General features: G+C 37.9%; 1 long non-coding RNA gene across 2 annotated transcripts in view; it reads right to left on the reverse strand.

Moving 5' to 3' along the window:
- The window catches only part of LOC147034860 (uncharacterized), a 23074-nt gene extending 1023 nt beyond the window's left edge, over positions 1 to 22051 (reverse strand). Inside the window, exons 1-3 of one of the 2 annotated variants that reach the window (XR_015060542.1) lie at positions 20488 to 22051; positions 1632 to 1653; positions 1 to 1226 (exon numbers count right to left, since the gene is read on the reverse strand). The exon at positions 1 to 1226 is cut by the window's left edge and continues 1023 nt beyond it. This is a non-coding gene — a long non-coding RNA (uncharacterized LOC147034860). Of the gene's footprint in view, positions 1682 to 20487 lie in introns of both variants that reach the window. The other variant, XR_015060543.1, reaches the window with a different exon arrangement.

Below are 22051 nucleotides of genomic sequence, written 5' to 3' on the forward strand. Positions count from 1 at the left end.
CAGGGATATGGTACACCTATTTTAACCAGGGTATACACCGGCCCAGTACACTGGTACTCATTTCGCCGACCTCGGAAGGATGACAGGCGGAGTCCCAAACGAGGTTCATTATTTAGTGGGGTTCCAGGACTACCAAGACGTTGAATTGACCCCAGCGCATTCTTGCCCTTAGAGCTACATGTCAATATGTTCCTACTCACAATGCCCTCTGTTCCCCAGCATCCAAAAGGACTCTGGGTGAGCATCCGGAGAACTGACTGTCATTGCGGTGTTTCATGGAGGTTGTAGTGAGCGGGGAGAAGCACTGTAGCATTTGTAAAGAGGAGGTTGAAACGGTTGTGGTGAGGTGCTTGAAGCATTTGTAGTGAGTAGGCGTTTGTAGTGAAGTGGTCGAGCGTAGGTTATTATTGGGTTTTTTTCGAGGGTGTTTGAAGTTTGTATGAAGGTTGTAGCATCGATAGTCCGAGTACTGTGAAGGTTGAAGTGAAGTTCCCGTTGAATAATGGCATGCGGTTTGAACGGGGTGATGGTGCACAAAAGCTAATGAGGCCCTCGAGTAACGGCAATGTTCAGTCCATGGTGTGCATGCTTGTGGGAAAGAGAAGTTGGGTGTGAAATAAAGTAAAATTAAACAGATGAAAGAATAGCAAATGGAATTAAAGACCTATCGAAAAGCCCTATGCAACACATGTTGTTCCATATACCCACTAGACATGATGGAAGTCCTAACTTAACAAATGCTAATGAAATAATTGTCTCGGGACTGCTATATGTTGGGTGTCATTGCCTGGGGGAGTGCCGGCTTCACAGAACCGTAAGAGTATGAATACCTCTACCCAATCCAAGTATTGCCAGTCTCAAAACTATTTGATGAGGTGTGATTGGTGGACATTCAGAATTCATTTTCTTGGTTTTGTGGACCTGTTTGTGTTCCAACACAATTTACCTGAGCGGTGTATATAAGGCTGAAAAAAGCACTGAGGGCTTTTGAAGTCTTTGATGTATATGGTCCAACAACAGCCCGTGGGGAAGTCTTTTGGGGATTTCTCGAAGCAAAGTTATGTTCAAAGAATACCAACATTCCTTCTATTGCGTTTTGTATTTCAAAGTTCGAGTCGAAGATGATATAGCCAAGAGAAATGTTTGGCAAAAGTGTCACATTATTGTTGATCTGCTCAATAGCAAAAGCCATTGTCATTGCCCAACGTAATGCTCTGGGTCTCAACCTAAAGTAGAAAACAAAAGATTCGAAAATGTTTCAAAATATCACATTCTTTTATTTTTTATGGACATTAATTGTATTTTCTTCATAAACAAAAAATTGCTTTCTTAAACAGGACATACAGCTGAGTGTGCACCTGTGCCACTGATGCAATTCCTTCTGTAGGTTGGGGAAGGAATTTTGAATTTTGCTGTGGTGCTGGTAATAGCTCATCTACCCTTTGTGAAGGACACCATTGGATCTTTAACATCCACCAACTCATCTCAGTGGACGAGACAACCATTTAATGTCAATCAGAGGGACAGCACACACATTGATGAATTTCCCTGCCTGTGAAATCAGAATGACAGTTTATAGGTGGGTCGGGATTCTAACCCAGACTAGATAGCTGAGAGGAGAGTGTGCATACCTTGAGGCCATCTTGCCAGTCACTGGATGAAAAAGAAAAGGAATACAAACCTGTAAGGAAAAAACTTGAATATGATTTAAAAGAAAATTCTAAATTGTTAAGAGCACATATTTAAAACACCATTTATACGTAAAATTTCCTGAATTAGAGTTTTCGTAAGAATAAGTTTTGGTCGTAATACGGACAATATGCAGCCCACCTGCCCTGCGAGTCATGACTTGACTCTGAGACCATAGTAAGAGCTCTATAAACTATTGAAACATTGCCTATAGCATTTGGGTTTGCAAGGATGTTTCGCTTTTCTTGTACAGTATTTTAAATTGCCAGTTTCCCCTTATGGCATCAAAAAATTTGTGAGTACAGATTACACAATCTTTTTCGAATTAATTGGTGAACCAGAAATAAAAGTACGAATGGAAAAGTAAAAACCCATAGCAAAGGACAATTGTGATTTTAAAAACGTAAAAAAAACCAGAGGGGTCAATCTTACACAGTCCACATATGCGTGATACAACCATTCAATGGCCACACAAAAATAACATGACATGAATTAAAAACACTAAAATGGTTGCAATAAAAAATTAGTGGGTAAAACCACATGTATAATTCCCGAAGAAATATTAGCACGCACGCACGCACGCACGCATGCACGCACACACACTTTAAGGACATTTTTCCTTGCTGGAGCGGCGGTGAGCCGTGATTGTCCCATGACAATCTTCTATCATGGTTTCCTTTTTTGAGGCAATGTTTTTATGGCCGGATGCCCTTCCTCATGCCAACCCTTTAGTCGACTCTTACGACACGCAGATATATGGTGTACCTATTCTAAACCGGGGAACACACTGGGACCAAGAAATATTATCAGTTTGTGTTAAAAGCAGTGGGGCATTTATGGCACACCATTGTAGGTGAGATGGCACCCAGAGGTAACACCTCCTTCCATCTGGATTTCCAAACCTGTATTGGAGTAGGGACGAATAGCAGATAGTTATACAGATGATGTACAGGTACTGCTTCTCGGACCAAGAAAGAAGACAAAACCACAGTTTCCTTTTAAGTTCTTTGAAAATTGTTTGAGTTCTGCCAAGTTGGATGGGGATTGTCAATGGACTGCACTTCAAATCTCACCATAAATGTTCAATTGCGTTCAAGTCAGGACTTTGACTGAGCCATTCAAGAACATTTATAAGCCCCTTTTGGACTTCATCCGAAATGGGGGCTTATGGATTGTGTCTCGATTTTTGTGTACATGCATGCATGCGTGTGTGCGTTCACAACCATATCTCGAACATGTATGGACCGCTTGTATTTGTACTTCGCTCAAAGACAACACATGATGGTATACATCGGCACGTTATCTTGTTTCGACATCATATCCAAGATGGCAGACTGGCGGCCATTTTAGTTGTAAAAAAAACCCCCGGTGCCGAACATGTCCTCAACAATTTCTCAGACAAGCAGTAACCGATGTTGTTCAAACTTGGCAAATAGATAAAGAATAACGGCTTACATATACCTGTCATATATTTTAGAGATCAGATCCAAGATGGCCAACTGGCGGCCATTTTAGTTGAAGAAAAATCTGATGTTGAAAACGTCCTCAACCATTTATCAGACATGCATTTACTGATGTTGTTTAAACTTGGCACACAGATAATGAATGATGGCTTACATATTTACATCTTTTTCGAGATCAGATACAAAATGGCAGACTGGTGGTCATTTTGCTACTTAAATATGTCCTCAACCATTTCTCAGACATGCATTGTTTGATTTTGTTCAAACATGACAAAAGCACAGTATGTGTTGGTATGCACATGCCACTCACTTTATTTTGCGATGTGATCAAAGATGGCTGACTGACCGACTGGTGGCCATTTTAGTTGGACATAAATATGGGCCAGTCCTGTAACTCTATACAGTAAAATTACTAAAGCAACGGGGGCTATGACATTTTATGCATTTTTACCTCCAGCACTGAAGGTGAAGGAGGTTAGGATTTCACCCCGTTCCGTCTGTTTGTTTGTCTGTTTGTGTACAGGATATTTCAAAAGTTGTGGACAGATCCGGATGAAATTTTGAGGACAGATTCAGTGTGTGACAAGGATGAACTGATTAGATTTTGTTGAAGATCTGGATTCGAATCTGACTAGAAGAATTTTAAAGTGATTTTTCACCATTGAGAGATAGAGACAAAAATATATATAGCACGAAATCTCAAAAAATTGTGGACGGATTAGGATGAAACTTAGTTGAGGTGTTGTGTGTATGTGTGTGTGAAAAGGAAGGAATAATTCAATTTTTGTGAAGATCCGGATCCGGCTACTAGAATTTTTAAAGTGATTTTTCACCATTGAGAGATCGGGCTGAACTAATATATAGCATGATAATCTCAAAAAATTGTGGACGGATTCGGATGAAACTTGTTGGACATGTTGAGGGTTTGACTGCAACAAAACGATTCGATTTTGGTGAAGATCCGGAAAGGGATCCAACTACGATAACTTTTCAAGTGATTCTTCACCTTTGAGCGATAGGGCCAAAAACGATGTAGCACATTATAGCATGATATTTCAAAAATGTATTGGGCCAGATATGTTCTCATGGATCAGGCATAATGGGGTGGAGGTATGCGCTCGACCGAGTGCTCTTCTAATGGATGTTGCATTCTTTCCAAATTCTTCAAAACCATTCATCAATGCTCATTTATTTATTAGAAAGATATTATCCATTACTCCTTTTAGTTAATTTTACATCAGCTTGTGCGATAGAAGAAAGCATATTTCGAACTAACAAACTTGCTTAATGAGGTAGGCTTTCAAGTTTTTCAGCAAAATCTACAATTATACCACTTCCACGAATTTGTTTCTCCAACTCTTTGTTATGTATTTCCAACTCTTTTGAGCTTGTACTTGATTATTTTGTTGGGAGTTTTTACTGTTGCTGAAATACCACCCATCAATGCTCCCACCGCAGGTAAACCAGCAAATCAAGGAATTATAAAAGGGAGAAATCCTCCACTTATCTCTTATTGAATATTTCTTCAACATTGGCTTTGTAATTTTAATTTAAAGTGAGCCAGTATCGTTCAAGATTTTCACCTTTTCTCTTGTGAGCAAAACATCAATTCTTACTGCTACTTTTCTCTGAATTGTATTTACGTTAATCATACAAGGCTTTTGATTTTGAATACAACACGATAGTTTATTAAGATTGATCTGATTAACATATACCCCAGTTGGCACTTCACTACTCATTTATTTATCAAAAAAAATTATGTAAAACTAATCATAACACCATTATCTGCATTAATCTGAAATTTTGTTTCTTCCAAAAGCAAACAATATGTATCAACTTCTTCCATCTCCCCCTTTTAAGATATGGAGAAGTATCCACTCTATTAGACTTTATAGTTTCCTTTTGAGCACTCATGTCAATCGCTTAGATTGTACAAAGTTTTTTAAATGATACCTTTACAAAATGTGTTTTTTTTATTTCCATTGCTGCCACAAACCTTTTGGAAAGACTTGTATGCTTCAGCATAATCACTTTTTCCAAATCAATTCTATCTATCTCATTCATAAAACGTTTCATCCAGAGAAACCCGAAGTTGTTTCACCTTAACGTTATTACTCAACAAAATATTCTTATCAGTAGCAGTATCTCCATCTGGTTTCTTAAAAATGAGTCATAGGTTTCGTGGCTTTCCTTCCAGAACACTCAAATTCCATGTGTAAATGGTTTAGTTCAGTTCAATGTGTTGACATCATCTTTTAAGGTATGATACATTTAGCGGTTTTTTGAGTTAAGTCCTCTATTCAACATCTCTTCTGCTTTAAGATTAGGAAAATATTCACTAATATACCAACTCATTTCATCAATAACAAATTTATTCTGCATTAGCATGAGCAACACAAAAACCAAAAGCATTAGCATCACAAAAAAAAGCAACCAATTTTCATTATCATTCCTTTGTAGTTGAAATCAAATTTGAAGTACATTCAGAACTTTATCGTGATCACCAATCCAAATAAACCTTTAAGGGGAACTGCCACGGTAAAACTATTTCGGGCTTTTGTATCATCATCATCATACTTTGCCTTGATTTGACTAAAACCAGGATCTGTGTTTGTTCCTATTGCCATATCAAAAATAAAACCTTCCTCAACTCCCTTTCCCATTGTATCACTAAATAAATACAGTGTAAATTTCATTGTTTCAGATGTAGCAGAGACATAATGAATCGCTTCCACTTCTTGAGCTCCAAATAACAAACGAACGCTGTTAAACATTTTTCAGAATAAGTCATTTGCGAGTGTCACATTTGTGTTTTGCGCAGCCTTATTGAATGTAAATTTACACAAGGAAAAACTATCGGCTGGATTCAAGTAAGTTTGTTGATTATTTATTTCAAAACTTTTTGTTCTATTTGTATTCCAGTCTATTCCAGTCATAGCATTTACCTTAAAATAGTCTTCTTTTTTTAGTCGAGTTTGAGATTATAATGATATCATCCAAGTCACACATACTATCAATTGCTTCCATACTTGTATTTATTGAGGAAAAATATGTTAAAAATTGAAATCCTGATCCAAGTATTTGAATTAATTTTTGTCGTTCTTGGGGAGACAATTGTGTTTTGCCTTTACTTGTTCTTCTTCTTCTTTTGGCTGCTCCCATTCGGGGTCGCCACAGCGGATCATCCGTTATGATCCGCCTACTGATTTGGCGAAGGTTTTACGCCGATGCCCTTCCTGACACAACCCTGGTCGCCTCTTATGACACAGGGATATGGATTGGGTTTCGCTATGATTCTGAGCTGCCCGAACCCTCTCATAGCGCGGCCCAGCACAGAGCAGAGCTTCCGTCCTCAAGCGATCCTCCAACCCAAGCCTCCGAGTAGCCGGATTACAGGCGCACGCCACTACGCCCGGTTGTGTTTTGTCTTTACTCATTTCTTTTATTGCTTGTAATTTATGGGACTCCTTTTGAGCATATTTTCTACTCTTTAGAGCACCTGCTACATTTCCCATGGCAAAAGCGGATAAACCTATTCGGTCTTTATGTTGAAGAATAGTTAAACCTATATTCATTTGAGTATCAATTATCCCATCTCCTCTAAATTGATGTTCTTCACCTCATTGTCTCTTAGGTTTATAAAATACTCTACCAAGATTGTATGGTGAAAGTAACATCCCATTCCCATCTTTTGTAATTATTTTATATTTTGCCAACTAGTGTTTCCTCACAATAAAAATTGTATTTATTTATTGGAAAACTTCACGTAGATGAATTCTGATGGAAATAATTTCTCCATTGAAGGAAATCATTCAATTTTCTTTATTGCTTATCCAACAATGTACAATCTATATGGTTTTTCCTGACACTAGAAGATACCCCAGATTTAATTAGCTCCATATTGAATTTATAACCAACTGGGTTGAATATGTGCTGAAAGAAAATATTGTATTTGTTCTTATTCAATCATTATATCAGCCCCATCAATCACATCACAGTGAATTACTACTGAATTTATACCTCAGGATATTTGAATGACATTATCACTGTAAAAAAGTCCATTCATTTCAATCTTTTTTGAGGAGAAACCAAATAACTCTCTAAATGAATTATTAATTGTGAAACCAACCTTGTAATTAGTTTTTTTTAAGTCAAATAGTTGATTGTGATGTATGTATTGGAAAATCTATAACAATATTTTTTGGTTCATCACCTTGTTCTTTCCTTAGGTGAGCCATTTTGGAAGATATTTGGGAAATCTCATGTGCTGCAGATGAAACTGTTATCGTTTTGTATTCAATTCCCGAAGTATAACTACCTTGTTGTTTTTCTCGATGATATTAAATAAGGTATTACAAGTTTCCACAGAAAATAAAGATGCCTCATATTATTTTGTTGCATCAAGTTGTGTTGGGTATGGGAACAAAGATGTGTGATCACTTGTGAAATTAAATCTTAGGATTTTGCTTCTCATTTATAAGTTTTAAAAAGTCTCTGAATAAAACAAATTGTTTTTTCTTCCAACATCCACATTCAATGGTAGTTATTGTACCATTATTACATATATATATATATATATATATATATATATATATATATATATATATATATATATATTTATATATATACACATACATAATTTCTCAATAGCATCTACAATGGATGATATTTTTTCATTTTGATCGTGAGAGAGAATTAAACTCATTTAACATTAGTTTAACTCATCACATCCATTTATTGATAAAATATTTGAACTGACATTTATTAATTATTTTCATATTAATTTTCTGGTCCAAAATGGCTGATGCTTCATTAAAAAAATTGTTTCCAGCCTTCTTACTACCGAACAGCAATAACAATCTCTTAACTAATTATGATGCGTCATTTGGAAGAAAATTAACACCTGAACCAAGCATACTTAAAAGATATATACCATGTTCTTCCTTTTCATTTTTCCTCTTTTCACCAGCAAAAAAACCTCTATCATCAAGTGAGTTTAGTTACTCACTGAAAACTCCATCATCCTCATTTTTCATCTTCAATGGTTCATTGAAATAACTTGAATCTTGTATACCATATTTCCTTTGAAGAAACATTAATCTGGGGGATAATTTAAGATTTGGTTGAGTGGAACTCAAGAACCTCACTACATCATTAAATAACAATACCTTTTCTTTAACAAGATAGAACATTGATGGTTTTTCTGTTGGAATGAGACCTGCTATGGTTTTTGAATCCACTGAATATTCATTATTTTGAAAAGTACTCACAACAAAAGCAGGAGGTTGATTTTCCTCTTCCACTTGTTAAAATAATCATCCATCATCATATTCTAATTCTCCTATATCTTCGAGTTGTTGATCCATCATTTGATGAAAATCTTTTAACATTTGAAGTTTTTTTAGGAGTGTGTTCTGTTGTGGGACTTACAGATATTTGTTGAGTATTTTTTAAAAGTTGTTTGAAAAAATTTATCTTGTTTTCTTTCAAACGCCTCTTCACCCAATAGTTTTTGTCTGCATTTCTTCTTTATGTCTTCCTGTTGTGTCCAACTTTTGAAACCAACTCTTGATGTTCCTTAAATCATCTTGCTCGTTTTTTCACATCCATTTATTAATTGAAATATATAATTTAGTATCTCATCTTGTTTCACAACAATATATTTATATCTTCCTTTCAGGTGTTTCATATACTCCTCAAATTCCTTATTACTCAATAATACAAAACAATTTTCTCTCCAAAAATTATTTATATTGATTGAATTTATCTTAAGTAAAAGTATTAGCATTGTTTCTTATCAAGCGACGAGGGAGTTGAAAGCATGATTTACTAAGATAAATACAATTACAAGAAGAATGTCTCCCTCTTGTGTAGAAGCTATCCTTAACCATTTGGTTTCTCTCATGAACACAACATTCAAAGATGACGAGATTCTTTTTTGATTTATCGAAATCTTGGGGTGAAGGTAAATCATCCGTATTATCAGTAAGAATCCAACTTATAGGTTTTGATTTCTTTTTACATTTCTATGTATCACAAAATACTTGTATTATATCTTCAAAATTATAATCATTTAGTTTGTTTTGAAGTTTAAATAAATCAATGATGTCTTCTTTTTGAAGACACGTTTTAAAACCTTGTGAGAGTAGTTGATACTCAGGTTAAAAACTCAACTTTGTGAAGATTATCAAATTATCTTGAACAAAAAAGTTGGGAGTAAGGAGCATCTTTAAAAGCAAGCAGGTTTTCCAACATTCACTTGAACCAACTATTATACATCTTAATTAATTCGGAAGATTTTTACGGTTGTTAAATTTTATCTTATTTTACCAAATGTGTAAAATTATCAATCATTTATATAATTTAGTAAATAAATCATTTAATTTTATAGGCCTTTTTTGAAGCTTTATGCTTTATCCTCAGTTCATGTTTCATACTAAGATAATCCATTATTTTATTTGTACACTATCTTGTGTTGATATTTCCCTGAAAATTTCAATCGTGTATAATAAGTAACATCAATCCATTAAACATTACCCAAATTTTATCAATCTCTTCTGTTGTAAAAAAAAAGAAAGAAAAAAAAGTGTAGTATTACCCTCATACTTGACATTCATTTCTCGTATTAATCTTGTAAAGTAATTCTTTTTGATGTCATTTTGAAATAGTTTTGTTCCTTTTTATATTTTTTATTTTCATTAATTAGAAGATAATTCCAAAATATACATTGTTTATAGACATTTCATTCTGTGTTTCATCCCACTTTATCACACACAGGACAATTCTCAAATTTATTACATGGAGTATGATGAAATTCAAGAGATTCAATATCTGATATTTTGTTTGGATTCAGCATGTTTTCACGTAAAATAAAATTCATCTTCACTATAATCAGTGCTTTCATAATCGATAAACTACTTTCATAACTCTCATTTCAACACAAACTCTCAGTATCATAACTGTCTTCTGTTCCAATAGAGATAGTCATTACTATTATAACTATCAGCTATGAAGTGACTAATTTATTTGGAAAAAAATTATTGATTCATAATTTCTTGAAACACCATCTTTATCTATATATTTATTTGTGCAAACAGAATCAGCTATTTTGGGGTTTTTAACAGTAAAGGTGATATTAAAATGAGTTTTGACAACGATTGGGTGAAAAAAAAACATTTCTCCTGATATATTGTTGTGGTTCTACAAAACCACATGCCTCGAAGGCAATGGCACCCAACATACAGTGATCCCCAGGCAGTTATTTTGTTAGTCTTCGTTCAGTTAACCCACTAGACATGAGGGGAGGTCTAATGAGATGAAGTGCATTGCATGGGTCTTCTAGTTAGGTCTATTGACTATCTCTCTCTCTCTCTTATTCTGATTTCTACTCCAACCCTTTCCTTTTAGCCATGGTACAAATAAAACAAGCAAGCATACACGCCATGCAAATGCGATTGAATAGCAGGCACACCACAATGCCTCCCATGGCTTGGAACCAACAAACTCCCTCCACTAGAAATACGACATAACCAGCACACGTGCATTGCATGCCATTAATTCATTCAAATCTGCACGCCAATTTCCAACCAGCATCTCACCTTGCTTCATACATCGCTCACCAAACCTCACCATTTCAACCACAAATGCCTCCCGCACACAGGAAAAATATTTCCGCACCCCCTTGTACCACTGCATTGCTACAATTCACCACTATACAGAGTGCTGCACGACTCGGAGTGTCCTCGGACCGTGCGATGCGGGGCCGAGCAACAGATGTTAATAGCTCAAGCGCATCTCGCCGGGGATGTCCCGGTTGAACGCACGGGATTGAAACGACCCTCGTCCAGTCGCCAGACCACGGCAAGACAGGGGCGGTGAGGAGGGGTAGCAGGAAGGGCGATCCGGGAGTTTGGTCTGGGGCCCGTGTGTGCATTTTGGCTCAGGTGAGGGAGCTCGTGGGTGGTGGGTGTGCATTGCTATTCGGCATTCAGACAGCACTCAGAGGACATTCAAGGCCAGGGTGCTGGCTCACACCCTATGTTGAGTCAGGAGCTCTGGGCTATGTCGAGCTGGATGGGTAACTAAAAGCGTTTTCAGCCCCGGAAGCCTGGCAGGGCATGGCTGTGGCCACTGTGGCCCAACAGTGAAGCAGGATTCGGGTCACAACGCGGCTCTTTCGGGTAATCACCCCAACCTTCGCCTGGGGTTTATAAAAGGTGGAGCATGGAGCCGTTCTCCCCCTTCTTCTCGGCTCCAATCACATCTTCGTTGGCTGCTCTTTATTGTCTCTGCCCCTCACTGGCTCTTCACTCACTGTTGGTGCATGATTGCGAGGACGTGCTCCTTCTTGAGGATCAGGGCAGAGTGTACGTTGCCACGAGCCCCGGCAAAATGACTAAGCCGGAGATAGCATGACACATCTTGAGGTGGGAATGCTCAGGCAGAGCATCTCATGGAGGTACATGCTATACAAACAGACGTATAAACGACTAGGTAAAGGATCTTTCGCCTAAAGCGTCTTCTCTCCTCTCTGTCTTTCCACCCATCTATCCCATCTCCTTTGGACGCACAAAAGATCATCATTACTGATTCGCAATCCCATTTTCCTCTGACATGGCACCGCACCTCCCACATTGCACTACACCACACCTCTCCCTCCCACACCTTAGACACCACCAGTATTCCTCTCACTAAGCATCCTGGGTTGTGTTGGTCCATCGACTGCACCAGGTATTTAGAGGCCATTTCTTCTCATCTGCTTTCTCTCTCTCTCTCTCTCTCTCTCTCTCTCTCTCTCTCTCTCTCTCTCTCTCTCTCTCTCTCTCTCTCTCTCTCTCTCTCTCTCTCTCCCTATCTCTCTCTCTCTCTCTCTCTCTGTCTCTGTCTCTGTCTCTGTCTCTGTCTCTGTCTCTGTCTCTGTGTCTGTCTCTGTCTCTGTCTCTGTCTCTGTCTCTGTCTCTGTCTCTGTCTCTGTCTCTGTCTCTGTCTCTGTCTCTGTCTCTGTCTCTGTCTCTGTCTCTGTCTCTGTCTCTGTCTCTGTCTCTGTCTCTCTCTCTCTCTCTCTCTGGGCTACATGTAATCTTCCTCAGGTTTGCGTGTGTGTGTAGGTGATGGCGCCTGTCCGAGTTTAAGTTAAGATTGTAGAAGTTTTAATGGGATAAGTCTGCTCTGTCTGCTTTTGAAAGATTGCTTGCCTTTTGCCTCACCCCACAAATTCCTTGCTCTGCCCTGCTGTACATCCGAATAAGCCCAATTCACTATGCGCATACCTTTCCTCGCCATTGTGAATAAATGCTTTGCATAGAAATGTTCTCTGCTCATTTTCGACTTTTCCTTCATTGGTCCATCATGGTTCATAGTCTCGTCTAGCCAGGGCATCATTCCCCAACGATCTGTATTCTCGCCAGTAAGTTCTTGGCATACGCTCAGCTGCATCTGATCTGGTAAGGTGATCCAGTGTGAGCAAGTGCATACTGATGGTGTTGCCCCCCGGTAATTAAATCACATGACCTTTAGGTTATTGGTATCAGATGGAGGACCCGAAGTCATGTGGTCGAGTTATTGGCTTTCACAGTCACTTAGCGACCTGCCGCATCACAAAGTTATCATTGTTCGACAGTCTGAGATTCCGGAGAGTCTGGTGGGAACCCAAGGTAGCTCACCCCTCGTGGTCTTCCTCTCCCCAGACCCCGGGTTCGCAACAATATTAACATCATTCAATTGCCCTATTTCAATTTCATTAAGATTACCTTTTATGAATTTCCTTCAGGATTACTAACCCAATATTCAACATATTTTAGATTATTAATACAAAAACAAATTCCATCTTGATTATTCCTATCTTCTCTTCTCTTTTGTATCGAGTTGTATTTCTCTTTCCAATGCTTCATTCATAAGAGTTTTTCATCCTCTCATTTGAATTTCATTGCTTTCTCCAGTTTTGGATATATTGCTAAAATGAGAGGAGAAACTTTTGTTAAGACTATTCGTAATGAAGGAGAATAAGTAAATTTTGTTTTTGGAGAAAACAAAGCTTTCCCACAAAAGGAAAGTGTTGAATTAAAATTATTATTATATTTGTCTTTCTTCAATTTTACATCTCTCACTTATTTTTCAATATCTACTTTAGCTTCTAAAGTGATGGAATGAAATTCATTTTTTGTTTGTTCATAAGTTTTATCCATATTATTACCTCTGCCACGGAAGGTGAAGGAGGTTATGTTTTCACCCCTTTTTGTCTGTTTGTATGTGTATTTTTGTACAAGACATCTCAAAAAGTTGGCGACGGATCTGCATGAAATTTTGTGGACAGGTTCGGTATGTGACAAGGACGAATTGATTATATTTTGGTGAATATCTGGATCCGACTAGAAGAATTATTTTGGCGATTCCTCACCATTGAGAGAAAAGGCATGCTGATATGCAGCACGATATCTCAAAAGGTTGTGAACAGATTAGGATGAAACTTGGTGGACAGGTTGTGTGTATGACGTCGACAAATTGATTATATTTTGGTGAAGGTCGGGGTCCGAATCAGACTACTACAATTTTTAAAGTGATTTTTCACTATTGAGAGAAATGGCTAAAATGATATACAGCACAATATCTCAAAATGTTGTGGACGGATTCAGACGAAACGTGGTGGACAGTTTGGGTGTGTCGCAAGGCCGAAATTATTCGATTTTGGTGAATATCCGAATCTGGATCTGGATACGATAATTATTTAATTCTTAAAGTGATTCCTCACCATTGAGAGATCAAGCCAAAAAGGATATAGTACTGTATAGCACAATATTTCAAAAATGTATTGGGCCCGATATGTTCTCGTGGATTAGGCATTACGTGGTGGAGGTATGCGCTCTACCAAGTGCCCTTGTAGTTTAGTTATAATTTATTGCTTAAAATATATTAATCTCCAATATATCTCTGATCAACAAAGATACCTAAACCAATAAATGGTATGCATAATCAAATATTCATTGGTTCATTGTTCAAGAAAAGTGAATAAATCTTAATACTGAATTGTAAATTTAGTAAAGAGTGAAAAAGATAAAAATTTATTGTTCTGTGAAAAAAAAAACATCAGTAGTTTATTAATAATTCTTTGAGAGAGGTAGAAATGGAAGAGATTTAGGTTGTCAGTCAATAAGTTTCCTTAAATTTTCCCATTCACCAACATGTACATTTTTATTGTGTCCTAGAACCCCCATTTCTCTACTACTGTGTGAGGTGCAAATGTGATGCAGATGAGGTGCAAAAGAGAAAGTGTGAAGAAGTGGAAGTCAGTGATGCGTCCACAGTGGACGAGATGATAGGTGGGAGAGGAAGACACGTGAGAATATAGCTTAACAGTGCATGTAAGAGAGTCTTTAAATGTGTTTTAATGATGATTGCTGCGGAACGCCAAGGGAGCCGAGCATTGGTGATCTGGTGATGACCCGGTAATGACCCAGCAACTCCTCGGCAATGAATGAGTCCTGCTCACCAGGCTCGTTCACGGAGACTTGCACTTCCCTCTATGCTCGGCACTCGTTCAGATCGGAAAAGTCAAAGACAAAAGGACTCTGATTCACTCTTTGCTCTCTTTTTTTAGAGCCCGGGTGAAGGAGAATCCAAAAGTCAGATCAAAAGACCTGGAAGGCCTTTCCATGCATTCACAGTGGCACACAGACACCACCCCGAGAAGTATACCCACCCCACCAGACTCCAGAGCTGAAAATGGCCTCAGTTGCTCCCAGGCTCAGCCACATAACAGAGCTCTATGATTTATATGGGGCACTGGTTTTTGGGAGCGCTCTCTGGCCATGAGCATGGGCTGGCTTCCACTTGAGTGCTGTTATTTAGTGGAGCGCCATGTCTACCCAGGCGTTGCCAAATGTATCCCAGTGCACACTTGCACTTCGAGTTTCCTGTCATTGTCAATGACTCTCGTGAGCATCCAGAGAGCCGACGGCAGTTGCAGTGGTTGTGGTGAAGTGAGGGAAGTCGTTGTAGCAGTTTTTTAGTTTGTGGTGAAGAGGTGTAGGTTATTGTGGGTATTTTTAGGAGGTGTTGTGATGATTACAGTGAGGGTTGTAGCATCATAGTAAGCATGGTGAGGGTCTGAGCTGTTAGGGTTAGGGTTAGGCGTCTTTTGGTTAATGGCATGCAGTTTGAACGGGGAAATGGCACGTATATGTAAATGAGGCTGCAGTGGTATTCATTCCTGCTGCTCCTTTGGTGGTGTCACTAGTCTGGCATGCATGCATGATGGGGTTCGTATGTGAAAAGTAAATTAAATAATTAAAATAATAGGGGATTGAAGACCTAACGAAAGACTCTGCAAAGCATCTTGTCCCATATACACAATAGACATAATGAAAGGGCTCACTGAATGAATTCCGTGCCCCATCCCTTGCCCTTCCGCAGAGCTCCTAATGTCTCTGTTGCCCACAGTTTTGTCTTTCCCCCTCCCACCCCTCTTGTCTGATGACCCCCTTGCTGTGCGTTGTGTGTTAGCTCTCATATGAGCCTCGACAATGTATACAATATATATATATATATATACTAATGAAATAACTGTCTTGGGATCACTATATGTTGGGTGCCATTGCCTTGGGGGAGTGCCCGCTTCGCATAACTGCAACAATATGTTCTACATGTCTACAAGATCATAACTGTGACGTTTTACATTGATTGATGAAGTAGTTCAAGAGAAATAATTTTTCAAAGATTTTTGTTCAATCCAACATGGCTGCCAGACCATGTGACCTATTAATTATTCATGAACACCCTGGTATCCCCAAGTCTTGGGGAACATATGGGTGAAGTTTTCCCTTGATCTGTCAAGCCGTTCTGAGAGAAGATTTTTTAAAGGTTTGAGGATAAATCCAATATGGCTGCCAAACCATGTGACCTATGACATCATAGTTGGAGAACTTTTTGTTCCTCATGGAGAGGCGATCATACTTTAAAGTTTCACCTCTATCTGTTCAACCGTTTCAGAGAAGAAGATTATTGAAGGTTTTTATGTTAAAAACAATATGGCGGTCGAACCACGTGATCGATGATGTCATCAATTTTTTTTTTCCAATTCCAACTTAGCCCGAGATGACCCTCAAAAAATTTCATACTGATTAGATAAGCATTCAATATATGCAATTATGGTGTCATAACGAAGCCTCCTATGACATTTTCAAAAAAAAATAACACTTGTTTCCCATGGGGAGTGCTTCACATGTGCCAAGGTTCCATTTTTTCCATGGAGTGGTTTCGGAGATAGAGGTCCAAAGTTTTTCCTTTTTTCCAACATGGCTACCACACAACATGATCTATGATGTCATAATTATCATAAAAGCATTCTACATGAATATTTGCACCAATGGTGAAAATTTTGTGTCAACGGGATATGCGGTTGCTGAGAAAACAGAGAAAATTAACATGGATGGACTATGTACATTCAGACAGATGGACGAAGGACACGAAAACATAATGCCCCCGGCGACTTTGTTGGCGGAGGCAAACAAAATTACACTTATTCCCTTTGTGGAGTACTTGCCATGTGCCAAGTTTCTATTTTTTCCTTGGTGTGGTTTCGGAGATACAGAGGTCCAAAGTTTTATATTTTTTTCAACATGGTTTCTCCACCACATGACCTATCCATCCATCCATTGGGACCATACTTTGTACAGAGCTTTGGTGCTGTCTAAGCAGCCTCCTTAGCAATTGGGCACAATCCTGGACAGGTCGCCACTCTGACAAAGGATACCAGAAAGCTGGCACTAATTTTACCGACCTCGGAAGGATGCCAGGCAGAGTCAACCCCATCTGGTATTAATTCAACAGCCAAGGGGGATTTGAACTCAGGATCCTAGGATCCCAAGCCCACCACCCCAACCATTCGGACAACACCAGGCATACATGACCTATGACATCATAATTATTATTAAAACATTATTCATGAGTCGTTGCTCCTATGGTGAAAATTTAATCTCAATCTGACAAGCGGTTGCAGAGTAAAACACTCATGTTATGTGCAGACAAACAAACAAACAAAGTCAAACGGACCCAATTGCAATAACCTCTCCTCTGTTGAGTGTAAAAATATGGTTGTATCACAATGAGATTCAGTATATGAGATAAAAGTTGCTCCAAAACCAAAGTGCTGTAAAATTAAATAATTTTTTAAATCACGATGAACAGTGTTAAATACTTTCATTTGATTAAGTAAAAACAGACCAGTATTTTGCCTTTTGAAAATCACACAGTCATTAATTAAAAAAAAATATTGTCATCAATGGATCTAATTCTCATACAAAAGGACTGGTCAGGATATGTTAAAATAAATAAATAAATAAACAACTAAGACAGGGTATTATGTGGTTAACAAGGACTTAGGATACAATTTTATAATCTACAGGGAGTAAAGAAATAGGCCGCTAGTTCTGCAATGACTGTTTCTTCATTCTCTCATACACTTTCTGTACAGTAATAAGGAAATACTCATTTCTGTACACTATACATTAAAATATTTAATAAAACAGTTCCATCAAATCTCAGAATGCTTTAAAGTTTAAAATATTACATGTGCAAACCATAAATACCAGGCACTTCATGATAGCTAAGACGATTATTGATATTTTGTATGAGCCTTCGGCTGTTGGATGTATCATTGCTGTGGGAGCACAGCTGTACAGCTTATGCAGTGCCCCTAATTCCAATAATCTGGTACTAATTTTGCCAATATCAGAAGGATGGCAGGCTGAGTAAACCCACCTGGTGTTATTTAGCAGAATGATAGGGGCTCAAACTCAAGACCCTAAGATCTTAAGCCAGTCAACTTAACCATTAAGCGAACACAAGGCTTAGGTCAGACGACTAAGAGCTATATTAAAGTTCATCAAGAGAAAAGGCCAGGGGTGTTTTCCGTTAGCAAACGACTCACTTGATTCAAAGCGCTCAAGCGGGAACTCCAACGAAACAGAGTGCTGGTGGCACCGCTTAACAACATAGTGAACTTGACGTAAGCAATGCTATCATGGTACTCGAGGAAATGCTGTCAGGGGCCATCGTTTTCAGTTCGACTCGAATCTTTTGTTACAACTTCTCCAAACAACTTTATTGTGCTCGCAACAGATACAGAGTACGAGGCAGAGGGGAAGAAAAATAAAGAAACTCGAAGGGCACTCGGTGGAGTGCATATCTCCACCACATAATGCCTGATCCACGAGAACATATCGGGCCCATTAAATTTTTGAAATATCAAGTTAAACAGAACTATATCGTTTTTGGCCCAATCTCTCAATGGTGAGGAATCACTTTAAAAATTCTAATAATGGGATCCAAATCGGATCTTCACCAAAAGCTAATCAATCCGTTTGTCCTTGTCACAAACTGAACATGTCCACAAAATTTCATCCGGATCCGTCCATCACTTTTTGAGATATCCTGTACACAAACAGACAAACAAATAGACAGACAAACAGACAGAAAGGGATGAAAACGTCAGCTCCTTCACGTTCAGTGGCAGAGGTAATGAGGAGTCATAAGGAGGACTCCCCTGCCAAGCTTACCACTGGGTGAGTTGGGAAAGGGTTTTTTTTGCATATTTGTCAAGCTTGAAAAATTAGGAAGAAAAGTATCAAGAACAATAAAAATATGAAATGCACATTTAAATAATATTATGGGTCTGGATGGCAGGGGTTTATGGTTCTGCAGATTTCATTGGTTGTAATATTATTTTGAATCCAACTACGACAACACTGTATGCCTATGTTGGTAATTGGATCTTTAAGATACCTGACACGCTGAACAAATTACAAATTCTTGATTAAATCAGATGAAGTCGAATGTCAGGCCTGTCAAGCAATAGGTGAAAACACTTTGGTCTCTGTTTTAGCCAACCCCACATGGAGGTTGCATTAATTGGGGCCAGTAAGTAGTTGTAGGAGTCACTTATGCTGGTAGAAGCAGTAGGTAGAGAAGATACTTTTGATTGTAGTTACCTTCACCATATACATTGTAGTTTCCTGCACCACCAAAGGTGGATGGAGGTTATGTTTTCAACCCTATCTGTTTGTCTGTCTGTCTGTTTGTTTGTCTGTCAGCAGGATATCTCAAAAAGTTTGACAGATTTGGATGAAATTTGGAGTGTGCCAAGGAAAAAAATGGTTACATTTTACTGAAGATCAGGATCCAGTCTGGATACTATTTTAAAGTGATTATTTACGATCGAGAGATATGGACAGAATCCAAAACGAAAAAAAAGCACGATATCTCAAACAATTGGAGATGGATTCAGCCGAAACTTGGTGGACAAGTTGGGTGTATGACAAGGAAGAATTGATTGGATTTTGGTGGAGGTCAGGATCCGGTCAGATCTGAGAATTTTTTTTATTATTGGTGCAATATGCTTTGTGAGAGTGCTAATTTTCATTGTGCAGCATCTTTTTATTTGTTTATGGGCCAAGAGGGACTGTTAGTAACTGGATATGACAAAGAAGCTTATGAAAGTGATCATTAATTTAAAAAGTGAAACTGTTGAAAAGGTAATTCTGGAGAAAAATTAAAATCATTCATTTCACTCGACTGATAAATCGACAACCCGGCTTAATGGTTTGTGAAATAACAGTGAACACAACCGGTGCTTTTATTGGAAATGGTTCCAGTAAACTGACATTAAGAAAACCTACAAATCCACTTCTACATTTATTAATTCTGATCACAAGCTGAGTCTCGCTATTTCAACCATCTTAACTACAGTACATAAAATGCAATCATGTTCTTCAGGTTCCTTTTGTATAATATTGCCAGAAGAATAAAATAAATCTCCAGTGTGTGATCATTATGTCTGTGGCTAGATTTAAATTTGAAGTCAAGCAATTAGAACATTTTAATTTTCTACATATTAAATTTTGGTATATTTTTTCAACGATTTTAATGGAATAAGGTGAGGGGAAAATGCACCAATCACTATACCCCAATGTCCATACAAATACTGCATCATTTTCTCTTTACAAGTATACTGAAATTAACACACATAATATATTTAATTTTAAATTGTATATTTTGCCAGGAACCACAGATCAGTCGTAGATCGGGTGAGGATGGATTGTTTGGGATATATTGTGAAGGGTAGAGGGGCGTCTTGCCATATCTTTCCCAGACATAAGCATTTTTCCACCTGATTCTATTTCAATTACTCTTCCATTATTTTGGGGTCTTCATGTCAACCTACTGATCTGATGCTGACCTTGCAAGAAAATTCTCTTTAGTCTTGAGAATTAAGCTAAAATACGAGATCAACATTTTCCACGTCTGATTAACCATTGCAAATGCAAGAAAATAAAATACTTACACATTATCTGAGGTGCGTGGAGGTGGCTCATTAAGAGACAAGTTGCTGTTAGGCTTGTAGAAGTGAATGGGGAAGATTCCTCCAAGTATGATATCCCCACTCAGCGATGCGATTTTCAAACGATCAGCATTCAAAGGCTCAAAGTGTTTTCCACAGACCACAACAAAATGTGAGAATACGAACAGAGCAAGAAACATTATGCAATTTATACCCAAATAACCATTCATTTATACGCTTGAATTTGTTCCAACAGTTAGCTATCGGTTGCAAAAAATGTTTGATTGTGAAAACCGATGGTTTATCAAGTTACAAAATTTTACAAACCCTGTTTGTGCCGTGATCCAAAATATAAACCACTCATACCAGAGAAAATAAATATAAACCACTCATACCTATCATTGCTCCCTCGGGATATGCCAATTACCAAATCATTTGTAATCGTGTGTGTTTAAAATAGCTGATTTAACCGATTTGAATTCCTAAACACAGATTAATTCCAAAAAATTATGGATCTCACACAAAATACAGCAGATAATGAAAAATGAATCCAAAATTAACAAACATGCCAAATGAGGGAGGAAGAGAAATGGTCCAATAAATAGAATGAAGAATGCTGAACAATCTATATTTCACAATCAACTCAGTCTTTAGGTGTTCCACCTGTTTGCTATTTGTCTGTTATTCATTGGCAAATTCTGATATGTGTTTATTTTTCCATCGTCTCATTATTCCTTGTAATTAATGTAGAAGTACAATAATGTTTCCTTATTTCCTCGTCCTGTGCTGTGACTTGTCTAGAATTTATATCATGAGCGCTGTCTTCAATGGGTTGATAAAAAGGGGGATTCTTTCATTTTGGTAAGTCAGTGTCATAAATCCCTTTTATATTTTTGTGATGAATAGCAATGTTTTGTACTCGAATCGACATGACATAGGCAAAATGAATAAAACACCAATGCTTTGATGAAAACAGCCAATCTTGTGTCATTTGCCACCTGGTTGTAAAAGTAAATATTTCATTCCCCTTGAGCTGAAATAATCTGTATTTATGTATTTTAACTCCTTCCTGCTTTGAATCACTCATTTATCAATGGATTTGAGCAAGCAATAAAAAATTTTTTGGCTATTTTCATTCTATTTTTGGGGTATTTCAATGCTACATAAAAACGTTTTCCCCAAAAATTTGCAAAAAAAATAGATTTTCCTTTCCTATTTTTGTTCTAACTATTTTGGGGCTTTGGTAGTTGCAGTGCTATATTTTCACTATTTTTTCTATACTTTGCCTTTTTTCCTCACAATTTGTTGTAATTGGTTTTCTTCCACCGATTTTGTTGCTATTTTTTCATTATTTCCAACCCATGAGTCATTGCGAGATCAGAGAGAGCAGTGTGCCTGCCCACACTCTAGGGAGAGTATGGTGGTTGCATGGGTCAAAGCTAGTCGGGATTGCTGGATGCCGAGAGCAGATATGGAGTTTGGGAGTTCATGCAGTGCAAGTAGTCAGTGGAGTTTGTACAGTGTGGGCGGAGTCCCAAAGCTCAATCCTTTAATGAAATTGTCGGTC

The sequence above is a fragment of the Eptatretus burgeri genome, chromosome 1 (assembly GCF_056783735.1).
Source record: "Eptatretus burgeri isolate ZD-2024b chromosome 1, Ebu_testis_v1, whole genome shotgun sequence".
Taxonomy (NCBI): domain Eukaryota; kingdom Metazoa; phylum Chordata; class Myxini; order Myxiniformes; family Myxinidae; genus Eptatretus; species Eptatretus burgeri.